Raw genomic sequence first — 25,908 nt, 5'->3', positions numbered from 1 at the left:
ATTGACATTTGTCCACCTGCCTCCTTCATAACTTTCTTCTTCGGTTATCTTGTCTACTCCTGCAACTTCAATCCTCGTCCTTGGGGATAAATTCCAGACCCATGTTTCTCACGTAAAATACTAAGGGTAGAGTAGTTTCTCAAGTACCTCTACTATCTTGGTTTAAGATGTTTTAAAGATACGTTTTCATTTGTAGAGGTTATGTATTTTAATGATCCACCTGGGTTGAATATTTGGTTTGGTAACACTCTTTTTATAAATATACGTAAAAAACAAACCTTACTTAATGTAATCAGGTTATCGAATTCACTTAAAAAAAAAAAAAAAGATAGGCCCAGAAAGATGCATTCAAAGTTGTGACAAATTAAATTTGCAAAAACTTGATTCCGAGTATTGAAGTTTAGAATGGAGATTTAAATACATCTAATGGGCCCATTCATTGCTTACCATATATAGAACCAAGGGGTTTTAATTACTGTGCTCATGCAATAAATAGAATCACACTTCCCAGCTCACATTATAACGTAAAATAAAATGACACTAAGCACCATGAGTATAGATTTGCTAGTAAACAAACTCTCCTCTAAATAGAACTGCTTAGCTATTGTCTTTAAGTCAACTATCTCAAATTTCTAGGAAAGTCAAGCTCAGTGAGAAGGAATAATAAATAACAACTGAAACGATAGGGCTTTCCTTCATTGAAGTTTATACATTTTTGGGGAATTTGGCTATCATTTATTGATAATATTCATAAGGTAGAATTCCTTTCATCTGATTTTTACATTTATCCTATTTATGATAAAAAATATATCATTGGGCTTCATCTCTGAGGTAAAAGTTTCTGAATACAAGCCTTTTCAGTTTCAGTTCCTTTGTTAGTTACTGGGTTGCCAAGTTCAGGCAGAATGGGATATATGTCCTCTGCCTCAGGGAAAAAACATTTTACAGTCTCCTTGAATATCAGACAAAATGTCTAATACATGGCTGTTTTCTAATTGCTTGCACTTATCATAATTTCTGTGCTTGTGGAAATTACCATAGTGTGTGGTGTGTAGGTATATAAACCATAGGCTTTCAGATTTCCTTTCACTGGCTTTTTCTAATAGCTTCTAAAACCATGACAGTATTTTAAACACATTTATCATAAGCTATGTTTATGAAGAAACTAACAAACAGAAGCGGGCAATGATCCCTCGTAGAATATATTTATTCACTCATTCCTTCCCTAGTCGCAGATCTACTCATCACTCACTTACTGAGGGCTCGCAAGTTGCTTGCTGCACAGGGCTGTAGAGTGCCTTAAGAAGGTAGGCATTACTTGGCACAGAGTTTCCTTTTCATGAGCCAATAGTCTCATGTGGGACTTGTCGTTAAAAAGCTGTAATTAGGGGCGCCTGGGTGGCTCAGTCTGGTAAGCGTCCGACTTCAGCTCAGGGCATGATCTCGCGGTCCGTGAGTTCGAGCCCCGCGCCGGGCTCTGTGCTGACAGCTCGGAGCCCGGAGCCTGCTTTGGATTCTGTGTCTCCCTCTCTCTCTGCCCCTCCCCCACTTGTGCTGTGTCTCTCAGAAATAAATCAATACGTAGAAAAAAAAAATTTAAATAGTGGTGTAGGGTAGGGATGGGAATAGATGGATAATAATGATCACCTTGCAGGGTTGTTTGTAAAAATAAACATGTGTGTAAAGTGCCTGATACTTAGTAAGCACTTAACAATTGTTAAATGAATAAATACTGTGGGAGTTCAGAGAAAGAAAAATTTACTCCCAGTTTGGCTGAACAGAGAAGGCTTCTAAAGGGCTATCTGATCTTACAGAATCTGGGGGATGGGCACACTTAGGAAATAGAGATCGTTCTCTCCCTTTTAAAATGCTTTTCTACTTCTTTTAAAAAAATTTTAAGTTTATTTATTTATTTTGAGAGAGAGAGAGAGAGAGAGCTAGCAGGGGAGGGGCAGAGAGAGAAGGAGAGACAGAATCCTAAGCAGGCTCCATACAGTCAGCACAGAATCTGATGTAGGACTCGAACTCACGAACTGTGAGATCACGACCTGAGCCGAAACCAAGACTTGGATGCTTGACCGACTGAGCCACACCAGCACAGGCTTTTCTATTTCTTTTTCCTTTTGTTCCAGTGCACACACATGGTTTCTATGATCATGCTGTAATCTTGACTTACACTTCTTCCAAAGGCAGCACATAATCAATGGCCGAGCTTGTGGACAAGGACTCTTAAGCAGACTTAAGGAATGGGAGACACCCAGATTGCTCCAGGAGACTGGGAAGGATTGATGGATTGGTGCCCGACAATGGCAGGTGGCTGTCTTTGTGTAGCAGTCAGTGGCAAATGAAAGACGTGTGTAAGGATCACTCTCCCCAGAGGCCGTTCCTTTCTCTACATCTGAAAGGGCAATAAGTTGATCCTAAACAGGACCAAAAATTCAAAAGACTTCTGACAGATCAGTCAAGCACCCTTAAGTTTATCTGGATAAAAATTCATAATCACCCTCCCATGTTGACAAAGCTGTGACACCTGCAGAGGTTTAAAGGGGAAGATCAGAGCTGAGCTGAAGGGGCGGTTATATCCCATAAATGCAAGAAAAAGATCTGAATTAAAATGCATTACGCTTTACATGGGTCACATCTTCCTAACTTTAATTTGGATGGGAACTAACTATGAGGCAGGCAAAGGTTATCTCCCAAGCAATACATACCTAATTTGTGATTGCCCATAAAAGATTGGTTGCATATTGGTTTCCCCCAAATAAGCTTGCACTGCTCTTCATATATCCCCCTTCTTAGAAAACACCCAGACTGTCTTGGGCCCACAGTGCCACCTGATTACCAGGGGGATATGGCAGACGTGTCTCCTGCCCCTCTCTCTTTTTACAGCTCAATCAATTCAAGCTCAGATAGATCTGTTCTCACATGTCCCATTTAACTTCCTTCCTTGTTCTCCTACATCTTCCAATTCTTGCCCAGTTAGATCAGGAAAAAAAAAAAAAAAGAAGAATTACTATCAGTATTTCTCCTAAGAGTTTGATGCTATGGAATTAAACAAGGAATGCAGATTTTGGCACTTCCTGAGTTTAAATCTAAAGAAGAAAATCGTTTATCTCTATGTCTGTTTCTCTACATACTTACTCATCGTGAGATGAAACGAGGTGGGGGGATCCTGATCAGACTCAAAGAAAGTTATAAAGAAAAGCCATTTTTACAAATGTCTTTCTTTTTTCATTCTCTTTCTCTCTCACCTCTCCACCCCCCCCTCCTTTTGTCAACCATTTTTTATAGCATCTGGTCTGTTTATACGCTTTGGCCTTATTTACATGACTGTTCTACGTTTCAGTTATACACTGGTATGGAAAATGTGTGTGCATGCTGGGTGGGGACCCCTTTGTCTCTCATTTGCCTTTTCCTTTTCCCTGTGAAATCAGATATCCACAAGAAAGGGCTAAGATCACAGCACGTGGTAACAAATGCACAGAGCGGCCGGTAATCTCTCTTGCCTTCTGTGCTTCCTTTTCCTGACTATCGAACATATCAGCAAGTGTTTTTCTGCAATGCTGGCAGGATCAAAAGTCAGGCAAAGATGATTCAGGTTCCATTTCTATTATGAAATAATTGTCTTATCTGCATGAGAATACACACATATATTCCTGCTAAATTATCTACATCCTAAGCATCCATTCATGCCCCAGAGAAGATGATGAATGTACCAGATGCTTACATGTTGTGGTGAGATCAGAGATGGGTGGGGCAGGGCAGTCTGCCAACTGTCTGGGTGGCTATGTCAGGAGAATGAGTCATTCCAGCAGCTCCTGCTGTATCACCCCTGATATTGGTTTTAATATGTCCCGCTGGAAGAAGGCCAGAGGCCTTATACCAAAGTTTGGGCCCATTTTTCATCTCTTGGCAGTGGTGTAGTTCCTATATTACCCTCCCCGCACCCCCCACCCCCCAGAAAGCCTCAGCCAGGCCATTATGACCCCGTTGCGGACGGACTGCGTTTCCCCAAAGCATGGTATGATGCTTTGTTCTGAGGCTTCCATTCCTGGTTGATACTTTATAGTTGGTCCTTGAAATGCTTACCAAAACGCGTTATCAGGCCTGGGCCAGGTCTTAGCCTAGAAACCAGATAATCTATTTCCCCCCCCCCCCCCCCCATCCCCGGAATCAATAGCACTCCACCATTCCTGGGCCCCTTAGAGTCAACAAGGCTTCTAAAACTAAACACTCCTAAAGCTTCAGCCTGCAGACCCGGGCTAGACATTGGTCTCCAAGGGGAGGAGAGGCTGTGCCCTGGGTGAGGCACGGTGCCTGTGCTGACCCTGCCCCAGCCGCCGGCGGAGCACCCGGCTGGCCCGAGCGGGCCTGAGACCACGGAGGCCGCGCGGCTCTCGCGGTGGGCTCGTTGCGGCGCCGCCACGCAGTGGGCAGGAAGGGGGCGTGCGCGCCTTGGGTAGCTTTTGTGCTCTTGAGCTAGACTGAGCTGCCTTGACTTGGGATCAGACCGCCCCTGCTGTCCTATTGTCTTAAGGAGTCGTGTTGGGGGCGGAGGAAGCTGAGGGGGGCGCTGATCTGAGGATTTCAATAGAACCCCTGTCTAGGCTTCCCCGAGATTGGATCCAAGACTGCATCCGTGGCCAGCCCGCTGGCGGATACGGCTGCCTGTGTGAGGGGCGCGGGGCGGCTGATGAAAGAGGCTGCGCGGTGCATGCTGTGGGAAGAAGAGAGGTTTATTTATTTTGCATTTGGCAACGTGATTATGTTAACTTGTCTGTGGGACCCAGACACACACAGCGGAATAGCCCGCTTGTGCGATGTGATGAGGCCCAAGTGATGGCTTTTGGTCGTTGCATTGGGCCCGATTTGGACGAAGACACCTGGCAGTTTAGAGTGTTTGTTTGCTTATCTGCCGATTTGAGCCATCAGGCCGGGGCGTGTGTGTGTGTGTGTGTGTGCGCGTGTGTGTGTGTGTGCGCGCGCAAGTGTGTGTGTGTGTGTGCGCGCGCGCGATTGAGTGTGTGTGTGCATGTGTTGCGGGGGAGGCAGGGTAGGGAGATGTGCGCGTCTTGGTCAGGGAGTATGGAAATTTCTGGCTTCAGCTTGTATCTATTTTTATGGCCATTTTGATTTGTGTTACCTTTTGGTTTTCTATGCGCCTGGAAGGCACACTGACCGTAAGATTCAGAGCGAAACCTCAGAAGATTTAAAGTAATTCACTTTGAAACTGGTTGAATGTTTACTCTAACAAGTCTAACAAGTTCAAGGAACACTTTCTGAATTCACAAATTTTCCTTCTCTCTTTTTTGGTGTTAGCCGACAAAATCCACCGTTACAGAGACCTCAGGCATTTTTATGTATGTTGGGCCACTCCTCCTCTCTCAATTTGCCAACAATCCTATTGGGCTAATGTTTCCCAAACGATTTTCCAAAGAATTGGGTATCATTGGGTCAAAGGGCTTACATAAATGCATTTTTTTCCTCATTAAATTCCAATTTTTCAAAACCACTACCCTATTATATGATAAACATTAAATGTTACAAGGGATAGCTGTAATACCAAACTAGACCAGTTAAGGGATATTTACCTTTAGAATTTTCTGAAAACAACATTTGTGAAGATTGAGAAAAACAAAATAGGTAGGAATATTTTACCTAAGATCAAAAACATGCCACAGACCAAAGCATTATTTCTCTCAAAGAAGCTATTTGGAAAAACTCAAAACATCTGGTTTATATTATAAAATATAAGAGTAGAGAGAGTAGTGGTTTTTGAGGCATCAGCTTTTATACTTCTGGAATTTTATAATCGCTCTGTCCCTGTTTCTTTCAAAACAAAACAATGCAATACTTCTGTTTTTTCTATTTCTGGTTTATTCAGTTGTCAGGGAGGGGCGGTAGGGGGAGTATGGGGGGACATGTCACAAATGATATTAAAGGAGGCCCATGTGATTTTTTTTTTCTTTACTTTTCATATCTCAATTCCCTGGCCATTCAATTTAGTTCCTGAGGTGCTGACAGCTGGTAATACGCTAGACTGCAATCCACTTTTCAAAAGTTATTGATATTTCCTAACTGAGGTTTAATGGTGTGCTTGGCCTAGGTGAAAATGTGCCAAGGGCTTGGGTCTCCTGTGCCTTATCCGGGTTTGCTACAGTTGCCAGGAGCAAGAAACCACGTTGCCTGGCCCTCGCAAGGCAAATGAATCTTGAGTATGTATTTCTTTCAAAATGCTTCTACACAGACCGACAGAGGGACCAAACAGTGATTCTTTCTTTTGGACTGTTTATTTGTTCAGTTTATAAAAGCTGGCGAGTCTAAAAGATTTAAACTACCTAATTCTGCAAAATTAATATCTGCCTATATTATAGAAACTAGCCCTAATGTATTTTAGCAAAAAGCCATTAGGAAAAGAAAAAGAAGAAAAAAAAAAGGTCAGTAGATCTGGAATGAGAGAGTGGTGATGATCGCACAACATGGGGAATGTACTAAATGTCCCTAGTGGTAAATTTATGTTGTGTGTATTCTACCACAATAATAATAGTAGTAGTAAAAAGTCGATAGAAAGAGTTTATCTTATTCTAGTGGCTTAGAATGTTGATGTTGATGATCATTGCAGCTGTGTGGTTTCCAATGCGGGAGAGGGAGGCACGAGCAGAAACAGAGGAGTAATATTCCCAACCCAAAGTTGTTTGTGCTGGAAACTAAATTATATTTATGGCAAGTGGCAGATAATTTGAATATGCTTCGCAGGATAGCAGCTTCATAACTATAAGGATTTAACAGTTGTGGTGGTCATTATTTGTAACAAAACCAAAGGAAACCAGCTCAAGGTCCATAATGGGGTAATTTGTCATTCGGGGGAGACAAAAACAAACAGGACACATTGCCACTCTAACTGGCTACCAATATCTCTCTGGGTTGTGTATTCCCAGCATTCATGAAGTTATCAAAAACTTTTTTTGGGGGGGGGGTGTAAAATGGTCATCAGGTAAGAGAAAAAGATAAATAAAGACAGAAAATATATTTAACATGTGGAGAGTTGGGTCAACACATAGCTATTGGCAGAAACATAATAAAGGATGAATTAAGGGCGCATAAGAACATTTTTGATTTCTAGTGTTTGCGATTCATCAAGGCCCCTAGTCTTTTTCTCCTTTGTGAGTTTCAAGGATATACTGTAATCTATTTTCTTCAGTACATCAAAACTGTAATGAATGTGCTGAAAGCCATGGATTGCCATCTTGAAACAACATGATTCTAAATAAATGAAAGATATATTTGTTAAGCAACTACTCTTTCCAAAACATGTTGCTAGATGTTGCAAAAATGTGGAGGTTAGTATAGCACAGACTGCCCTCAAGACACTTGAGATATCATAGACAGAAAAGACAGGTGCCGAAAGGACAATAATACCTTATTAAGAATGCTGAAATTGGATATAGCCTGGAGGCTCACAAAAGAGAGAGAAAGAGAGTAAGCAAGAGTTAGTTTTTGGTTACGAGAATGAGGAAAGAATTTATAAAGGAGAAGTGTTTGAAGACTGGCTAAGAATTCGGCAACCTGAGAAAGCATTTTAGGTGGCACAACCGAAGTGAGAAGGCAAAGGCGCAGAATAGGAAATGCCCAGGTGTTGGGAAAATGTCTACAATTTTAGCTTGGCTAGGAGTCAGTTGCTTGCAGGAGATCAATGAGAATTGAGCTTAGAAATGCAGATTGGTCCTAAATGTCAGGATGAGGCAGGTTGTATTTAATCCAGAAAGCATTGGGAAGACACTGACAATTTCTGAGGAGGCAGCGGAACGATCCAAGTTGTGCTTCACTGTTAGCGAAAACTGAACTGGGAAGATTTGGGAAGAGACCTGCAGGGAAGAAGCTGGTAGAATGCCGGGTGAGGAAGAGAGAGCAGAAGGAATAGGAAATTGGGCCAGCAGGAAAAAAGTAGAGAAAAGGCAGAATCTAAATTTGATTTGGCAGCTAACCGGGTGCAAGTGGATTAAGGAGAGCTCTGAGATGACAGCAACTTAAGTGTGCCCAGGCCTCTCCCAAATCCGTGCCCCTCTCTCAAAGCCGGCAGGATGCAGGACCAGAGGGTATGAAGACAGCAATACCTCTGGCTGATTTTGTTGGAGGAAGTTGATGCAGGACTTATTCTCTGTGTGCTTGACAAGAGTCTGGAGTTAGTGGAAGGAGCCTAAGTGAGGCAAATAAAACAAATTGCACCTTGGTCTGCAGAGAGGGGAGTTAGTGTAAGTAGAAGAGAGGACTCCTGGTTTTCAGTCTGCCATGTAAAAAGCTTAGAAGTCATTACTACCATCCTCACAGTAAGAAAAAAACTAAACAAATGAAAAATCAACAAGTCTTATTAGATCTGTCAGAGAATTGAGGTCAGAGGGCAAACCACTGCCTTCAGGTTGGAGGGACAGATAGGTAGATACAAAGAATCACAGTTTACTAGAGGAAAGTCCATAAGCAGTAACCTCCATGAAAACCAGTACTGGGTTTCTTTTCCTCAGGATATCATACCGAACTTTCAACAAAAAATTACAAGGCATACTAAAGGACAAAAAGCATAGTTTGAAAAGACAGAGCAAGCATCAGAACGGGACTCAGTCAGATATGGCAGATATGTTGGCATTATGAGACTGGGAATTTCAAACAACTGTGATTAATAGGCCAAGGGCGCTAACTTAAAAAAGAGACAACAGGGGAGCCTGGGTAACTCAGTTGGTTAAGCACCCAACTTTTGATTTCAGCTCAGATCACGATCTCATGCTTCATGTGATCAAGCCCCACATCGGGCTCTACACTGACAGCATGGAGTCTACTTGGGATTGATTCTCTGTCTCCCTCTCTCTCTGCTCCTCCCCCGCTCTTTCTTTCTCTCTCAAAATAAATAAATAAACTTAAAAGGAGGGGACAAAATGCAAGAACAAATGGAAAATATAATCAGAAAGATGGAGACTCTACGAACCTAAAGGAAGGCCAGCAATCAAAACAAAACAAAACAAAAAAAAACCCCAAAACCAAAAGACAAAACAAAAAACAAAAAACAAAACTATAACAGAAATGAAGAACACCTTTCATGGGCTCATTGATAGATTGGATGCAGCTGAACAAAGAATCAGTGTGCTTGAAGAAATGTCAATAGAAACTTCCAAAACAATGTAAAGACAAACGAGAATGAAAAAGTCAAAAGAGAATATGGAAGAACTATGGGACAATTACAAAAGGTGTGATATATACATAATAGAACTGCCAGAAGGAGAAGAAAGAGGGAGGAGCAGAAAAAAAAATTGAAATGATAATGACTGAAAATTTCCTAAAATTAATGATAGACACCAAACCACAGAGGCAGAAAGCTCAAAGAAGCCCAAGCAGGATCAATACCAAAACACAACACCTGGGCATATCACATTCAAACTGCAGAGAATCAAAGCCAAAGAGACGATCTTTAAAGGAGCTTGAGGTTGTGGGGCGCTATAAGTCTACCTTATTTATAGAGTAGCAAAGATGAGACTTATAGCAGACTCCTCTTCAGAAACCATGCAAGTGAGAGAGTGAAATATGTATAATGTTGAGAGAAAAAGCCTAGAATTGTGTATCCAATGAGATATCCTTCAAAAGTGATGGAGTAATAAAGACTTCCTCAGATAATCAAAAATTGAGAGAATTTGTCACCAGAAGACCTGCCTTGTAAGAAATGCTCAAAGAAATTCTTCAGAAAGGAGGAAAATGACATAGGACAGAAACTTAAATCTACATTAAAAAAAAGGAGGAATGTTAAAGAAAGAATAAATGAAGGTAAAATAAATAGCAGAGAGGAAAGGGACACTGGATTGGATAATTATACATGGCACATTCTCTGTACTGTCCAAGGTAAACTGGTCGTCTGTTGCAGGTGGGTTCCTTTTGCTACTTTTTTTTTTTTTTTTTGAGGATGGGTGAGTATGAGGAGGCCAGAGAGCAGGTAAGTATCTTCTTGGTGTCTTGCCAGGGACCAAGTAACCACTGGACCACATGAAAAGATTTGACAGCACTTTCCATCAGTCAAGGAGTCCCAACAGTTGAACTCAAGCCCCAGTGCACAAAGGAGGATACTAACACACTTGACAGGGTTCCGGGGCCAAAATGAGGGAGAACAAATAAATAGACCTGGCCCCTCATAAAACTGAACTGCTATGGAAGACAGACACCAACCTGAATGAAAGTAGGAGCCTAGAGGAGATTCAAGAACAGCACCAAGAAGATTTTTGAGATGAAAAACTCATGATGTTATAGAAAGCTAAGCCATTGGTAGATAACCTGAAGGAGAAAATGGTCATTGTTGAAAAGCAGAGTGGAAGAAATGTCTTAAGACACAGAAGAAAATTACTAAGAGATGGAAACAGTAGGGACAAGACAAAAGACCTGAAGTACACAGAGCTCTAAGACCTGACATGTGGGCTAAAGGAATTCCAGAAGATGAAAAAATTGAGATGGAGGGGTGACAATAATTGAATGCATGAAAGAAGGCACATACAAATCTGCAGTTTGAGAGAACTGAATAAATTTCAGGCAAGACTGATGGAGGGGGAGAGCAGAATAAAAGTGTATATTTGGTATGTTCTGGTAAAATTTCAACCTCTATGGATAAAGAGAAAATCTTACAAATTTCCAGCTAGTAAGAACACTATGAGAGGAAATACAATCATTACTAGACTCAGACTTTTTACCTGTCCCCCTTTGTGTTAGAAAATGAGGCAGTAATATGCTTAGGCTACTGAGAAGCTAGTACAAGATGGGGATTCCATACCTACATAAGATAACATTTATCTGACTAAATGAAGGAAAGATATTGGTAGACTAGCAAGGATTTAAGACCGTATCACCCAATAGGATAACTAATTCATCCTGGTCTGTCCAGTGCTTTGTCCATCTTAGCACTAAAGCTCTCTCTCCTGGGAAACTTCTCAGTCTTAGGCGAACTGGGACAACTGGTCACCTATAATATACTCCATATGAAGAAAACCAACCTCACATGGGAAAAAAAAGAGACTTTGGGGTGGCATAGTGGTTCTCACCCAGGAATGTATTTGCCCCCTCCCCCCTCCCTGGAACTTGGCAATATCTGGAGATATTTTTGGTTGTCACACTGGGGAAGATCTCACAACCGATTCTGCGACTGGCATCTAGGGGCAGAGGCCAGAGATGTTGCCAAACATCCCACGGTGCCGAGGACAGATTCCCCTCCCTGCCAAACCAAAAATTGTCTTGCTCAAAGTGTCAGTGGTGCCAGGGTTGAGAAGCTAGATTTAGGGGAAGATAATGAAATACGAGGAGACTGGTGAGTTACAATAGTAACGTATATAAATTTTAAATGCAGGTGGAGACTCAAAGATTGTCTTGAAAGGTGTAATGTAAGAGCTAATGAAAGTTTCTTGAAATACAAGAGAGAAGTTGCAAGGAAATCCTAATAATGATCTAAAGTTACAAAACTGTCCCTACAAAAGCTCGCCGTTGGGGAAGAGACAGGCAGCTGGTGAAATAGGCAAGACATTGAAGTATTAAAAAAGGCCTCAATTTATTGGGACGGGAATGGAAACGGTATAGGATATCTTAAGGAAGAAAATCAGAAGGGTCTTATTTTCATGTAACAGTGAAAAACTAGGGATGTCCGTAAGTGCCGGGAAAGGGAGTGAATGGGGTGGAAAAGTGTGTCAGAACTCCCATATGAACCGAGGGTCAAAGGGATCAGTTTGTAATTCTAATGTCACTGTTTTATTCTCGTATAATTAGAAAAATCCATAACCTTTAAATAAATCTGTGGGGTTTAGATCAAGATGTGTAATGAAGTGGAACAAAAATAAGTATTGCTTCTCCTCTCTCAAAAATTGTGTAAGCCGGTCTATGGGGTTGTGCCTATTGGTTAATATTTGTCTCCTTCCTTAGACCTTAATCTTCATGAGGGTAGGAATGTGTCTGTTCTTGCTTATCATCATATCTCTAGTACTCTGTGAATATTTATTTTATTTTATTTTATTAAAATTTATTTATTTTGAAAGAGAGAGTGTGCATGTGTGAGTGGGAGTGGGAGGGGCAGAGAGAGAGAGGGAGGGAGAGAATCCCAAACAGGCTCCACACTGTCAGCACAGAGCCCGATGCAAGGCTCTATCTCTCGAACCGCGAGATCATGACCTGAGCCGAAATCAATAATTGGGTTCTTAACCGACTGAGCCACCTACTAACCCCTCTATGAATATATATCAAGCAAACAAATAACACCCCCTCAGTCTGTATAACAGGACTGGATATAAGGAGAAGAAAGCCTGTGGCAACATAGTATTTGTGAAAAGTCTAGGAGGTTGTATATTTTCCTAAGATTTATGAAAACAAAACAAAGCGGAACGTAAGAATAAAGCGTGTGACATTTCAATCTCGTGAAGGCTGACTTGAAAACTTGAAAAAGATTCAATTTGCATAACATAAAACTTGTGAAAGAAACTTCCTCCCTAGACCAGGGTTGCCAGATTTAACATATAAAAAATACAGGACACCCAGCGAAATCTGAATTTCAGCTAAACAATGAATAATTGCTTGCACAAGTATGTCTCAAATCTTGCAAGGGACGTGCTTATACTAAAAGAATATTCATTGTTTAGCTGAAATTCAGATTTCGCTGGGTGTCCTGTGTCTTACCTGGTGACTTCTCCCTAGACCATAATCAAAAACAATATTTCTTGACCAGCTAAAGATTATTCAGAAAAAGCACTACGTTTTTCAAGTTAGCATTTAAAAAATACTATTCAAATATAACAACTATTAATTTTTTAGCATCAAACATCTGAAATTTTTTATTCCCGTGCCCTTTTAATTATATTTCATTCCTCCCCCACTGCCCAGTTCCAAATTTTTTGAGGGACCTGGATCCTGCCTTCCAAAGTTTTTTTCTTGGAATATAACCTCCAAGGTTGTCAATCATAACAGTAGAAGCAGATTATATTTGTGTGGTGCCTTTGCTTCTGTATCCGTCTAACGCTCACCACAGTGAAGCAGGTAATATTACCCCCATTTCATCAATGGGGCCAAAGCTATGGTGTGCTCATTGTAGTTGCTGTGCTAGTATTTCACTATTGAGGAAAAGCAGCACAAGGTAGCAGCTAACAAGGACCACTGGCCATGACCCCAAGGAAGCCAGGTCTGAGGGTGCAAAACAAATGAAGGTAGGTTTTATAATCTAATACAAGGCTGCTCTCTTCCACGCAAAAAGTGAAATACTTGATAATGCCTGTCAAAAGATGTTAAGTTAGAATATTTGCCTAGGGCACTAATATATAAAGATACTAAATCACAAAGTGAATTGAGAAACAGACCCCCAAGATACAACTTTTGAAAGGGTGGGGACCTTCTATGTATTTATTGTCTAGCCTCTCCCTTTCAGCTCCAGAAATTGAGAGGGAAACAGAGCGGAGTCAAAGAAATGCTCTGGGGCAGCTCAAAGGGGGGTGGGGCTGACCTGAACTCGCTTTGTTGGAGTAAGGGGATATGAACATGTTTTGCATAAGAGATAGGTACTGCATCTCTGGTAGGAAAGCCAACCTAGAGCCATGCTGGGTGCTGGGGTAGCAAGGGCATGCCAGCAGAGAATCTGTGTGCAGTGAACCATCAGGAGACCAGGCGGAGAGTGGGGGCATTAGCCGGAAGAAGAAAGTGCATGGCCTACCACATGAGCGTCACAGTTGGGTTCTTGCAGGAATCCCCAAGAGGATACATGAAGGAGTCCATTCTCGAATTTGCCGTGTCCGAAAAGCTTGAAGCGAGTTTATGATCGTACTGGTTAAGTTAGAACATTGTGCTTCTCTTTCCCCGACTCCCTCCTTATGCTCCAACTCAGAGGAGAATTTGGTAGGAACTCTGGGGGTGGCAGTGGAGGCGATCATACAGAGGAGAGGCCGACCTCGAGTAGAATGCTTATAATAATGCCCCACTGGAAGAAACGAGAGAAACAGATCTCAGCACTGTGTGAAGAATGAAGACATTCTAATTTCTGATTTGAGTCACGTAAGGTGACTGTAAGAATTTCTACTACGTAAGAATGACAAGCAAAAGGGCAGTCATTCCCTGGGAATGGGCAGCCATTCCAACCAACCGGGTGGCTCAGTCGGTTAAGCATCCAGCTCTTGATTTCCACTCAGGTCATGATCTCGCAGTTCGTGGGGTCAAGCCCCACATGGGCTCTGCACTGACAACAGATTCTCCCTCTTTCCCTGTCCCTCACCCGCTTGTACTTTCTCATTTTGTCTCTCTCAAAGTAAATAAATAACAAAAAACTTAAAAGAAAAAGACTGATAAGCAAAGTCATGGGGCCTATTGGAGTCTTTTTTCCAGTGGTGGGAGGGCTCCCCCATAATTTTTAAAGGACAGTGGGAGAATTCTAAAATTATATCCTGGTTATACTTAAAAATTTGCAACATATAAAAATTACTCATCTTAATAAAATGAACTCAGCATTTGACTAAAGAAATATAGCCTGAAACCTTTGAAGTTCCCCGAGAAACCTCCCTGATCCCATTCTTTGCCTCCAGCTGATCAATATCTTGATACTTGGTTTGTTTTCATTATCTTCCTTTTCTTTGCAGAATTATTACATATGCTAGGGTTCTATAATGTGTTGCTTGATTTGAACTTTATTAAATGGTATCAGACCAGAGGTATACATTTTTCTATGACTTGCTTATTTCACTAGATATTAAGCTACTAAGATTCATCCATGTTGGGGTGCCTGGGTGGCTCAGTCGGTTGAGCCTCCGACTTTGGCTCAGGTCATGATCTCACGGTCCGTGAGTTCGAGCCCTGCATCGGGCTCTGTGCTGACGGCTTGGAGCCTGGAGCCTGCTTCGGATTCTGTGTCTCCCTCTCTCTCTGTCCCTACCCTGCTCGTGCTCTGTCTCTCTCTGTCTCAAACATAAATAAACATTAAAAAAATTAAAAAAAAAAGATTCATCCATGTTGAAGCATGTAACTATAATTTCTCTATGTTCACTGCTGTATAGTATTCCATTGTATGAGTATACAGCAATTTATTTATTGATTTTCCTGACAATAGATGGAATTATTGCCTTAAAAAAGGGCTTTTATGCAAGGGTTGGTTAACTTAGTGTATCTACCTCAGAGTGGGATTGCTGGCATGTGCAGGATCACTTTTTAATTTTTACCAATTCTCCAAAGTAGTGGAATTAAATTATAATCTCCCCCTCCCTTCCACCTGAAACCCCTGTGCGAGCCACCCCGGCCAGTCCAGAATTCCCACTGCTTCTCATCCCAGGCAAAACTTGCTATGGTCAACCTTTTAAATATTTGCCAATGTGGTGAGTTTCACATGATATCTCATTGTGGTTCCAACTTGCATTTTCATGATCACTAATGGGCCTGTTTATCACTGTTAGAAATTCATCCAGTTCTGTAATGTAATTAAATTAGAATTGTGGAAATCAGATGGAAAGGCAGAATTAGATGGGTCACTCTATTTGTCTCTAATTTGTACTTCATCTAACAAATGGTTTACTGAAATGTATGATACATTCCTATGGGAGAAAGTCCATCAGATTCTGAGGTTAGCCAAAAATGGCATGGGGGGGGGTGGGTGGGTTCCAAGACATATGTGGATCACATACTGTGGCCGTCCTACCCTTAGTGCCAGATCATACCTGTGGGATGCTTTGCTGCCACACGTGTGCCTGAGTCTCTCGCTGGTTCCCTTTCTCCCTGTTGCTGGGTCAGTCGCTGGAAAATGAGTGGATGGTTTGATCATCACTTCTACAGCATCCGTATTGCCAGCAATGGGGACCTGAGCTCAGGAAATAATGTCCTTGATGTCACTTCTTTTGGAAGCAGTTATTAAGAAGCTCCCAGCAAGTAGGTTCGTGGCTTTGTTTACCAGCCTGACACTAGTTTTTGGCTTCCTACAAGCAAGTTCTCCCTAATACTTCCTGCTGTAATTTGAACACCCCACTCCTGTTTTGATTATTCTCTGTTAGTCATTAGCATATTCTAGGCAGCAGAGTTTTATTTTTGAGCATGCATTCTGATTTTTTCTGCTAAGGAAATATATCACAGTCGAAAGGTCTTTTAGATTATGTGTTCTAGTGTATAACTTGAGATTGAATGATTGATTTGAGAGAGAGAGCGCACGAGCTGGGGAGAGGAGCGGAGGGAGAGAGAGAGACAGAATCTTTAAGCGGGCTCCGTGCTCCCCATGGAGCCCAATGTGGGGCTCGACTCCATGATCGTAGGATTATGACCTGAGCCAAAATCAAGAGTCAGATGCTCGGGGCACCTGGGTGGCTCAGTCGGTTAAGCGTCTGACTTTGGCTCGGGTCCTGATCTCACAGTTCGTGAGTTCGAGCCCCGCGTCGGGCGCTGTGCTGACAGCTCAGAGCCTGGAGCCTGTTTCAGATTCTGTGTCTCCCCTCCCCCCCCCCACTCTCTCTCTGCCCCTCTCCCACTCATACTCTCTCTCTCTCTCTCAGAAATAAATAAACTTTCAAAAAAAGAGTCAGACGCCCAACTGACTGAGCCACACAGGTGCCCCTATGTCTTGAGATTTAAAGACCTGACATGCCTTAACCCCACACTGAAGAGCCTTGAATGGTTGTGTTCTGCGTACATTGTGCTTTACAACATCAATAGCCTACTCCAGCCTCTAGAAGTCACGCCTACTTCCCTTCGCTGATTGCCCTGTCAATGCTGTCTGTGGCAGGCTGCATGATAGCTTGTAGGGTTTTGAGAATGTTATATGAGCAGAAACAGTGCCAGCTTGGACTGGAAGAGACCCAGAGAGGCCGGGTGGAAGGAAGAAGGTGGGGGACTGCCCAGATTCCACAGGTAGGAGCCAGGCTGACAGAAGAACTCTGCTGCGAACATGTGCTGCCCTCCAAGAAAAGGGATGATTTCAGGGGTTGGAGCCAGTGAGACTTGGATGAGAGTTTGGACTTGAAATGCGTTAAGACCTCGGGGGACCTTGGGATGGTGGTGATGGCAGTTTGCATGTGGGATTTTGAGGGCCAGAGGGTGGACTGTGGAAAGCTGAAAAATGACCCCCCAAACATGTCCATATCTTAATCCCCAGCACCTGTGACTATCATCTTATACGGCAAAAGGGACTTTGCAAATGTGATTAAGTTAAGGATCTTGACATGGCAAATGGCCTGAAATTTCCAGGTGGGCTCAAGGCAATCACAAGGGACCTTAGAAGAGGGAAGTAGGAGGAATCAGAGGCAGAGGATGAGGCCCTGGGAAGCATACGGAAGTGATATGACCATGAACCAAAGGATATCAGCAGTGTCTAGAAGGTGAAATAGAGAAGGAACAGGTTCTTCCCTGGAGTCTCCAGAAATAACTAGTTCTGCTGGCTCCTTGACGTTAGCCCTAGAAGACTCATTTTGCTTTTCTCCAGAGCTGTAAGATAATAACTGTGTTGATTTAAGCCACTAAGCTTGTGGAATTTGTTACTGCAGTACCAGGGAATCAAGCCACTATCTGTTGGGCCAGGGTCCTGAAAGGCTCTTGTACGTTCGACAACAGAGCAGTTGTGTGAACAGGAATGAGGGAGGGGATTTCTCCCCCCTAAGGTGGACTATTTCATCGTAATTGGGGATTTTTCTTTTTCTCAAAGAAAATAATGTCCTTTAAATGAGCTATGAAGAAGAAACTGAGTTACAACACTTCAGCTTTTCCTGAATATCTAAACTAACTTCGTTTAAAACACTCCCTGTCTAGAAGGCCTAGGTCCTCCTAGGAGAGGAACCGGCAATAATGCATAATATTGCATTTGCCAAAATGGCCGGAAGATTGCCTTATTAATATTCCTATGAAATCCGAATAGGGAAAAATGCCATGGTGAAAACTTGCGAGGTGAGTTTTTGATGGCATGGTTATTTAGAGCAGGTTTGGGCAGATCTGGCAAGACATCGAAGTAAAATGTGCAAGCTTTTGGTTTTAGGAAGAAAATCCTTCAGAGTGAGGTCTTTGTTGTTGTGCGTACGTTCTTCTGACTGAGTAGAGATGCCAAGCATACAATATTTAACTCAAGGGTGAAGAGTCTTCAACTGGAAAAAGCATTAGAAAATTATATTTAGAAATTGCGGTATCTGTGTTGTAGAGGTAAGTAACTTGCTAGCATTTTTGTCTCTTACCATTTTTTTAAAATTAAATACCCGTTTGCATTTGTGGTACGTGTGTTGGTCACAGTCCAGTTGGGCAACTAGATACGTGGGTTACGCGGGGTGCCTGGGTGGCTCAGTCGGTTAAGTGTCCAACTTCAGCTCAGGTCATGATCTCACAGTCCATGAGCTGGAGCCCCGCGTCGGGCTCTGTGCTGACAGCTCGGAGCCTGGAGCCTGCTTCGGATTCTGGGTCTCCCTCTGCCTCTGTCCCTCCCCCTCCCCCTGCTCATGCTCTGTCTCTCTCTGTCTCAAAAATAAATAAAAACATTAAAAAAAAAAAGATATGTGGGTTATGCATGTGATGAACGGTCTGAGAGTCAATCAAGGACGGTGGGCAGACCTAGCAATCAGGTACAGCAAGATGTCGCTTCCTCCTCTAGTTCTAGAAGGCCAAGAGGAAGAGGTGGTGCATCCTTTCCCATCCCACAAATTTATTATCTTATAAGTCTGGAAGTCAGATGTCCAAAATGGGTGTCCCCGGGCTGAAATCAAGGTGTTAGCAGGGCCGTGTTCCTTTCTGGAGACTCTAGGGGAGAATCTGTTTTCTTGCCTTGCCAGCTTTCAGAGGCTGCCCACATTCCTTGGCTACTGGCTCCTTTCCTCCATCTTCAAGGTCAGCAATGGCTGGTCGAGGTTTCTCATGTTACCTCGCTCTGACACTGACTGACGCTCCTGCCACCTCTCCCACATTGAAATACTTTTGTCCTTAATTCACGATAACCCAGGATAATCTCCCTATTCTGAGGTCAGCTGATGCACAACCTTCATTCCACCTACAACCTTAATTCCCCCTTGCCACGCATGAGAACATTCCCACCGTTTTTGTGAACTGGGGCATGGACATCTTTTGGAGGCCATGAGTTTGCCTGCCCCAACAGTACTGCTGAGGCTTGTAGGCAGGGTGATTCAGTGGGAGCTGAGCCACGGCAGGAATTATGACCACAGAAGGAGAGGCACGAAGAAGACTCATCCCCCGCAGTATAAGATGGGGAGAAAGAAATGCCTTGGCTCTCGCTGCACAGTGGGAAGGCTTTACTAGGTACACTCCCAGTCCCAAACATTTGACTTCTCTCCTTGCTTTTCTTTTCTTCATGTGGAATCTCGAAAACCTTTTATCGGGTGCAGAGAACGTATTTTTCTTCTATTTATACCTTATTATATATATGGCAACCATAGACAACTTGATGAAGTGTGCTGATGTAATGGAAAAAAAGACTAACCCTGTTGGAATTGGCATATGGAGCCACATACAAATACTTTCCTTATATCAGGTGATGGTTTGAGTTGTTTGTGTGGGAAGAATCATGTGACTGGAGCCACTGTGCATTAGCGCTTTTCAAAAGAGGGGATAGCGTGATGATTTGTGCTCCGGCCTCTGTAACTACAGCATTCTTCCAGAACCCAGGCCAAATGAGATGAGTTCGTGGGTTCAACAACTGTGCCTTCTGCAAGTTGTTCCCAAATATTGGAAAAAGTAGCTCATTATAATGTGCTCAGGAAAAAAAAAAAAAGATCATTTTTATGTCACCCTGCAGAAATTTACAGCAAATGGGATTCAAAGGATTACTGCATGAAGGAAATGCCAACGTTAAATCTATAGACAGTCTCTTTAGCATCGCGTGTCATAAATTAACAACAAGCAGCAGTGAGAAGGTGTGGTGAAGGAGAAAATAGTGAGGCACTCAGCTGATCTTCTGGTACTTTCTCCCTGGAACACACATGCTCGTTGTTCTTTCGTGGGCCCCTTCCCCACCCGGCAAGAAATCACTGCATTTACCTACCTCGCTTGGCTTTTTTAGGCTACCTTGCAGTGCCGTTTGAAAAGCTCACTGCAATGCCACCATCAGGTGTCACATCTCCTGAGGTGGCTGGGTTAATGGCCCTGCTGTTTTCCCTGGAGAAACAGGGACAGACAGGCCAGGCTTTGTCTCTGCCAGGAGAGGTCTGAATGTAAAACTTGGTCCCAGACAAAGTGCCCGGGAGCAGTGGGGTTCTCGGTCGTCTGGCCATTGTTCTTCTCTGCTCGACCACCAGCTCTGGAGGGAGACAGCAGCCTCGGGCCCACTGTGTGAGGCCAGGCGCTTGTCCCGGGGAAGGAAAATGCGTCTCTCTTTCCTCGCCTTCATCCTGAATTTGGTTTGGTCCTAGAAGTCAGACTTGTGAATGGCCTTTTGCCAGAATTGCTGGTGGCTCCAGCCAGCCTCTGCTCTGAGATATCTGGGTATCTGGAGTGGGAGGGTGTGGAATCATGTTTTCCCTCTTTTTCCCTTTGCCGGTCCCTCCCACCACTGAATATCTGAGTCAGAGCTGCAGGGCATTTTCATGGATGCTGGGCGGGCACATGTCTATTGTCCTCTGTTTGTTACTTTGTTGATAATGATGGCAGAGACCACAGCTAATATTCCCTAAACTCTATACACTGCTAAGTGCTTTACAACATTGTATCGGTTTATCCTCAGGAAAACTCAGAGGATGTGACCATTACCTTCTCTTTTAAACATGAGTAAACTGAGGCTCAAAAGGTCGGGTAACTGTTGAGGGTGGTATTGTGCCCCTCACAGGTTGAAGTCCTAACCCTGGTCCCTCAGAATGTGACTGAATTTGGACATAGGGTCTTTAAAGAGGTGATTATATTGAACTGAGGTCATTAGGGTGGACCCCAATCCCGTATGACCGAAGTCTTCATAAGAAGAAGAAATGAGGACACAAACACACATAGGGAGGCCCAGGTGAAGACACCGGGACAATGTGGCCATCTGCACGGCAAGGAGGGAGCCCCAGGAGAAATCACCCCCGCTGACACCTTGACCTTGGACTTCTAGCCTCCAGAACTAGAAAACAGAAAGAAGAGTATCAGGTTCTGCTGTTAAAACCACACAGCCTGTGGCTAGGCAGCCCTTCAAAGTAATACAGTAACATTCCCAATGCTGCACACTGAGGAACCTGACTATAGAACCAATGTTTTCAGTGAAAACCTTACAATTTTTCTATAATGTATTTCAAGTACTATATAAGAATTAGTTAGTATTCTGAAAGGATGCGTTTTAAAATACTGGATGTCTTTATCTCCCTTCCTTTTAAAACATTTATCAAATTTTGAAAGAAGTCACTCCTAAACCTGGCCTTATGCTACCCTGGTATCCAGTTATGTCTAGGTGAGCTGTGAAATTTTAAAAACAAAACTCAATTTTTCTTTAATTAAAGGGGGAAAAAAACCCAACTATGCAAAACAGCTTTTGGTTTTTAGGGGTGGTAGGCAGCTTTCAGGAAATCAAACAAACAATACGGTTTGGAAATTCCCCAAAGAGTGGGGCTTTCTGACCCCAGAGCAGGAGGAGCAAGAGCGACCTCTCCCAGATGTGGAACCTTTCTTGTTTTCCCAAAGGATTGAGACTCTGGGCATGGGGGTGGTGGTGGGGGGGCGGTGGGGTAGAGTGCGGAGGGTTAGGGCTGGAAAGTCCGCTCAGGGCGGGCCTCTGGGATGTACCTCCGAGGTGTCCTTTTTTCCAACTGGGATCCTGAGGGCGAGGGGGTTGGGGCAGCCCTGATGTGGCCACCCTCGCCAGGGGAGCTAGGGGATCTGCAGACTGATCCCGATCCACTGGTTGGAAATGTTGGCCCTAAAGGATCTTAATGAACACAACTGTGTATTTTCAGTTTTCCAAAAGGCTGAACGTTGTAGCAAGTGGAGCCTCCCTAGCCCTCTGTTCTTTGACCACTGTGGGCTTCCCGTGAATAAATTAACAGACACTCACAGCATGGGGAGCTGAACGTTTGGTGAGTTTCAAGGCACATCTGCTTTTTTTTTTTTTAATACCTTTTTTTAATACGTTGCTGAATTTCCTGGTTTAAGCTGTAGACCCAGCCTTTCTGAATTTTCCCTGGATTAGCATTAGCTAACTTCTTCGTTGGTTTCTTTCTAAAAATCTACCCGAGAATGATGAAACAGCCGTAGACAACAGCCTGTGTTGCATTCATGTAGATTTCGACAAAAAATAGAGGGTTCAATAGGTGGTCAATGTAAAAAATGCGATGGTAAGTCTGAGCTATGACCTTGTACGTAATCAATAGGCCGTTCTTTGGTCGGGCAGAACCGACTTCTATGTTGTTGTTTTTTTGTTTGTTTTTGTTTTTTTCCCAGCAAAGTCAGTTACCTAATGATATTAAAATTTTAATCGATTATGCTGGATGTTCTGAAAATTGAAGCAGCTGAACTCAAACCCAATACGGTTGCCCTCCGGCCGCCATTCAAAATGGATGCGACAGCCATAAACAAATGCTGCCACCTACAGGACGGAGTGGGGATGTGCGCAGCCAAAGGGCCCTTGGTGGCCTTCTGGAGTCTTTTCTGTTTCAAACTCACCGATTTCTACTTTTTCTTCTACCCACTTCCCCACAGGATTCAAAAGACCAGAATCTGTATTTATTTGAGTCTTGATTTTGTTTTAGAATACAAAGCGAATCCCCGTATTCTGTAGGAAATAATTCCTCATGATGAATCTTAAAATTCTCCAAGACTCATTTATATAATGAATAGGATATAAATATGGAAAGAGGAGCCTTGTGAGAGTAATTTGCTAGATACAGGGTCTGAACCCGTCCTGCAGACACTTGACACTTTTCTTTGCTCTTTTCCCTCGCTCTCAGACCAGTGACACTGTGAAATGTCACTTAATAAGACTCAAATCACGGTCACTAGTCTCTGCTGGAGCTTAGGAGGTGGCCAGCGGCCTGCTAACTCCATCTTGGGTCAGTGCGATTAGAAAGTGTGTCCTTCAGGTGGATTAAAATGTGCTCACATGCTGGGTGTTGGGCCCGGCTCTGTGTTTTGGAATGACACAGAGAAAGCAAATTCCCTCTGTCATAGGACAGGGCTTCACAATTCCCAGGGAATTGTACGAAGAAGTCGTCACAATTCCCAGGGCTTTCCCCCTTAGCTGAAGCGCCTGTCTTCAGAGACTTGGTTCCTACGCCCCCAGCCACCCAGCTACCTGCTGCTCTGGGCCTGAGTGTTCATCCCCCGGCCTGTCCACCAGCACCGTATTGTCCTCAGTGTCGGTAGCAGACCTATGTGGGGGTGGTGGACAACATCACCTCCATTCTGCAGCCCTTGCTCTCTGTCCTCTGCAGCTCAACTCGATAAGCAAAGACAGCATTTTACACAGTTGAAGTGCTTCGAGGCCACTACTAAAAAGTTTACGCGGCCGTTTGGGAGAAGGGTGAGCGTGATTACGTTTGATGAGCTCTCGAGCACGGTGCTGTGCATTTTCACCCGGCAGACTAGCAGGGGCCTTGCAGGTGGCTAAGTCACTCCTGCCTGAGGGTTTCCAGAGCACATCGCTTGTGTGTCTCGGTGGGGCAGGTGTGAGTGCAGGCCGTCCTGGGGAGGAAGGAGAGAGAGTTCTGTATTTCGCAGCTCATGCTCCGCATGAGGTTGTGAAGGAGGCTACGGCGGTGCTTGGGACCTGACTCTGTCCTTTTGGCATCCAGACCCTCTTATTTGGGAAGACCTCATTTCCGCTGCTGAACTCAAGGTCATTCGTTCTCTTTTTCCCACGGAGACCTGTACTGAGTGGGAGGCGGAGTCTGCCATCATTTCTGTTGGGGTGGACTTAATTCGCAGGCCGGGTTCTCTGCTGTGCCATTCGGGGTGGCATGTGTGTTCGAACTCTCCTGTAAAATTTGGAAAGAGTTTTGTCTTCTGTTAAAGGAACTTCAAGAATCCATGGTCACGTGGCAAAATGGTTAGGACGCAATCGATCTTCTTGATGTCCCTAAAATTTCTTCAGAAAAGGTCTAGCTTAAAAAAGCTCACAGCGTCGAATGTGAGAATCACAGCGTACATGGGCCCGGGTCAGGGCAATGACCACCACCTCAGGGCGATGATGGAACCATACATTTACCCGCCGCGATTACGATGGCTCTGCTCATGAAGTTAGTTTACTGTAATCATGAGATCAGATTAAAATGCCCTTTTAGGAAAAATGATGTGTAGTTGAATACTGGTTCTCTGCTATGTCTGGGTCTGCTTATAGTGGCATTGGGGGTTAACCCAGACCAATGTTTCTGCTAGAGCTTTTAATTATGCATAATATCCATCACCCCTTTGTTCTTCTGTATCTTTCATCCAAAGCTCAAAGTGCTCTTCAAACATTATTAACTCATTAATCCTTGCAACACTCCTGGGAAGCAGAATGGAAGCAAGGCGATTAGCCCATTTTCCAGACAGGGACATAGAGGCACAGAGGATTTCAGCAGCAGAGGATTTCAGGTTTGCATGAGTCAGAGCTGGGTAGAGAAGAGAGCCCACTCATGTTCCACCCCCAGTCTGGCTCTCTGAACCCTCCCGCCTCCCAGGACTAAAAGCCAGTAACAGCTGGATCTTGGGAATTGTCTCTACCTGTTTTTGAACATCCGTGCGGAGCAAGGAACTGAACATCTTGCCAGAAACAAAGGGAAAAATGTCTTCTTTTTTTTTCTTGAATGGTGGAAGAGAAAGGAGATGTGTGTATTCATCACCAAAATAAAATTGGGCAATCACTTAAAGAGAATACTTAAGTCCTCAAAATCTAATATAGACCCTTACACTTTTCTTACACAGAATCAGGAAATTCCATTTAGCCAAGCAGAAATGAAACTTGAACTTCACAAGGGTTAGGATTCAGTTTGAAACCGAGAAGTACTAACATCTGTCTTTTAAGTTTGACAAACAACCTTTTCTCCTTGGTTTCACTTGAATGCAGGCTGGTTTCACATGGACTTCATTGTCATTTTAGTGGAGCTGGAGGAGGGGCCACCGTGTGATCTGGGTGGGCGTCAAAGGGGATAGTTAATGTCCACGGAGCCCCTGAGAGCCTGGGACCTGGGGTCAAAGGGCTCCAGAGACCGGCTTGAAAGGCAGAATAGCAAATTCAGTGGGAAGTCGTGAGCCTTCTTGGGCTTTTGTCTTTATTTATTATTCATTTATTTATTCAACAAACATTTATGGACTATCTATTATATGCCAGTCATTGACTGGGTGCAAGCAATTCTAAGATGAATAAGACATAACATCTTTCAGGAGTTTGCAATCAAGGAGCAAAGATAAACAAGCAAACAACTGATTATTATATAAAGCAATGAGTAATTGTAGAGGTATTTACAAAGTCTAATCAGGGCAAATTAGTTTGAATGGTTCGGAGAAATCTTCCAAGAGGCCTCTCTTGAAGACCACAGAGGATGGGTCTGAAGGATAAGAAGGAGTTTGCTGTTATCCATTTGCTGAAGTTTATTATCAGGACTGACAGCATCAGGGGCGGCTGGGTGGCTCGGTCAGTTAAAGCATCCCACTTCGGCTCAGATCATGATCCTGCGGTTCGTGGGTTCAAGCCCCGCGTCGGGCTCTGTGCTGAAAGCTCAGAGCCTGGAGCCTGCTTCAGATTCTGAGTGTCCCTCTCTCTCTCTGCACCCCCCCACTCTGTCTCTTTCTCTCTCTCAAAAATTAAATAAACGTTAAAAAATTAAAAAAAAAAACACAAGCATTTACAGCATCATTTACAGCAGCAGCAAGCAGATACTGAATTGTCAACAATAGCAAGCTGCTATTCTGGGCTACTGGGGTTGCAAAGATACCCTGGAAGTGATTTCTCAAACTGTTTGAGAAAACAGGATCTGCTTTAAAGGACAGAGAGCAATATAATGTGATGTCTAGTTAGCGCCACTT

Source organism: Lynx canadensis, chromosome F2 (assembly GCF_007474595.2).
Source record: "Lynx canadensis isolate LIC74 chromosome F2, mLynCan4.pri.v2, whole genome shotgun sequence".
Lineage (NCBI taxonomy): Eukaryota > Metazoa > Chordata > Mammalia > Carnivora > Felidae > Lynx > Lynx canadensis.
This window is presented reverse-complemented; position numbering follows the sequence as displayed.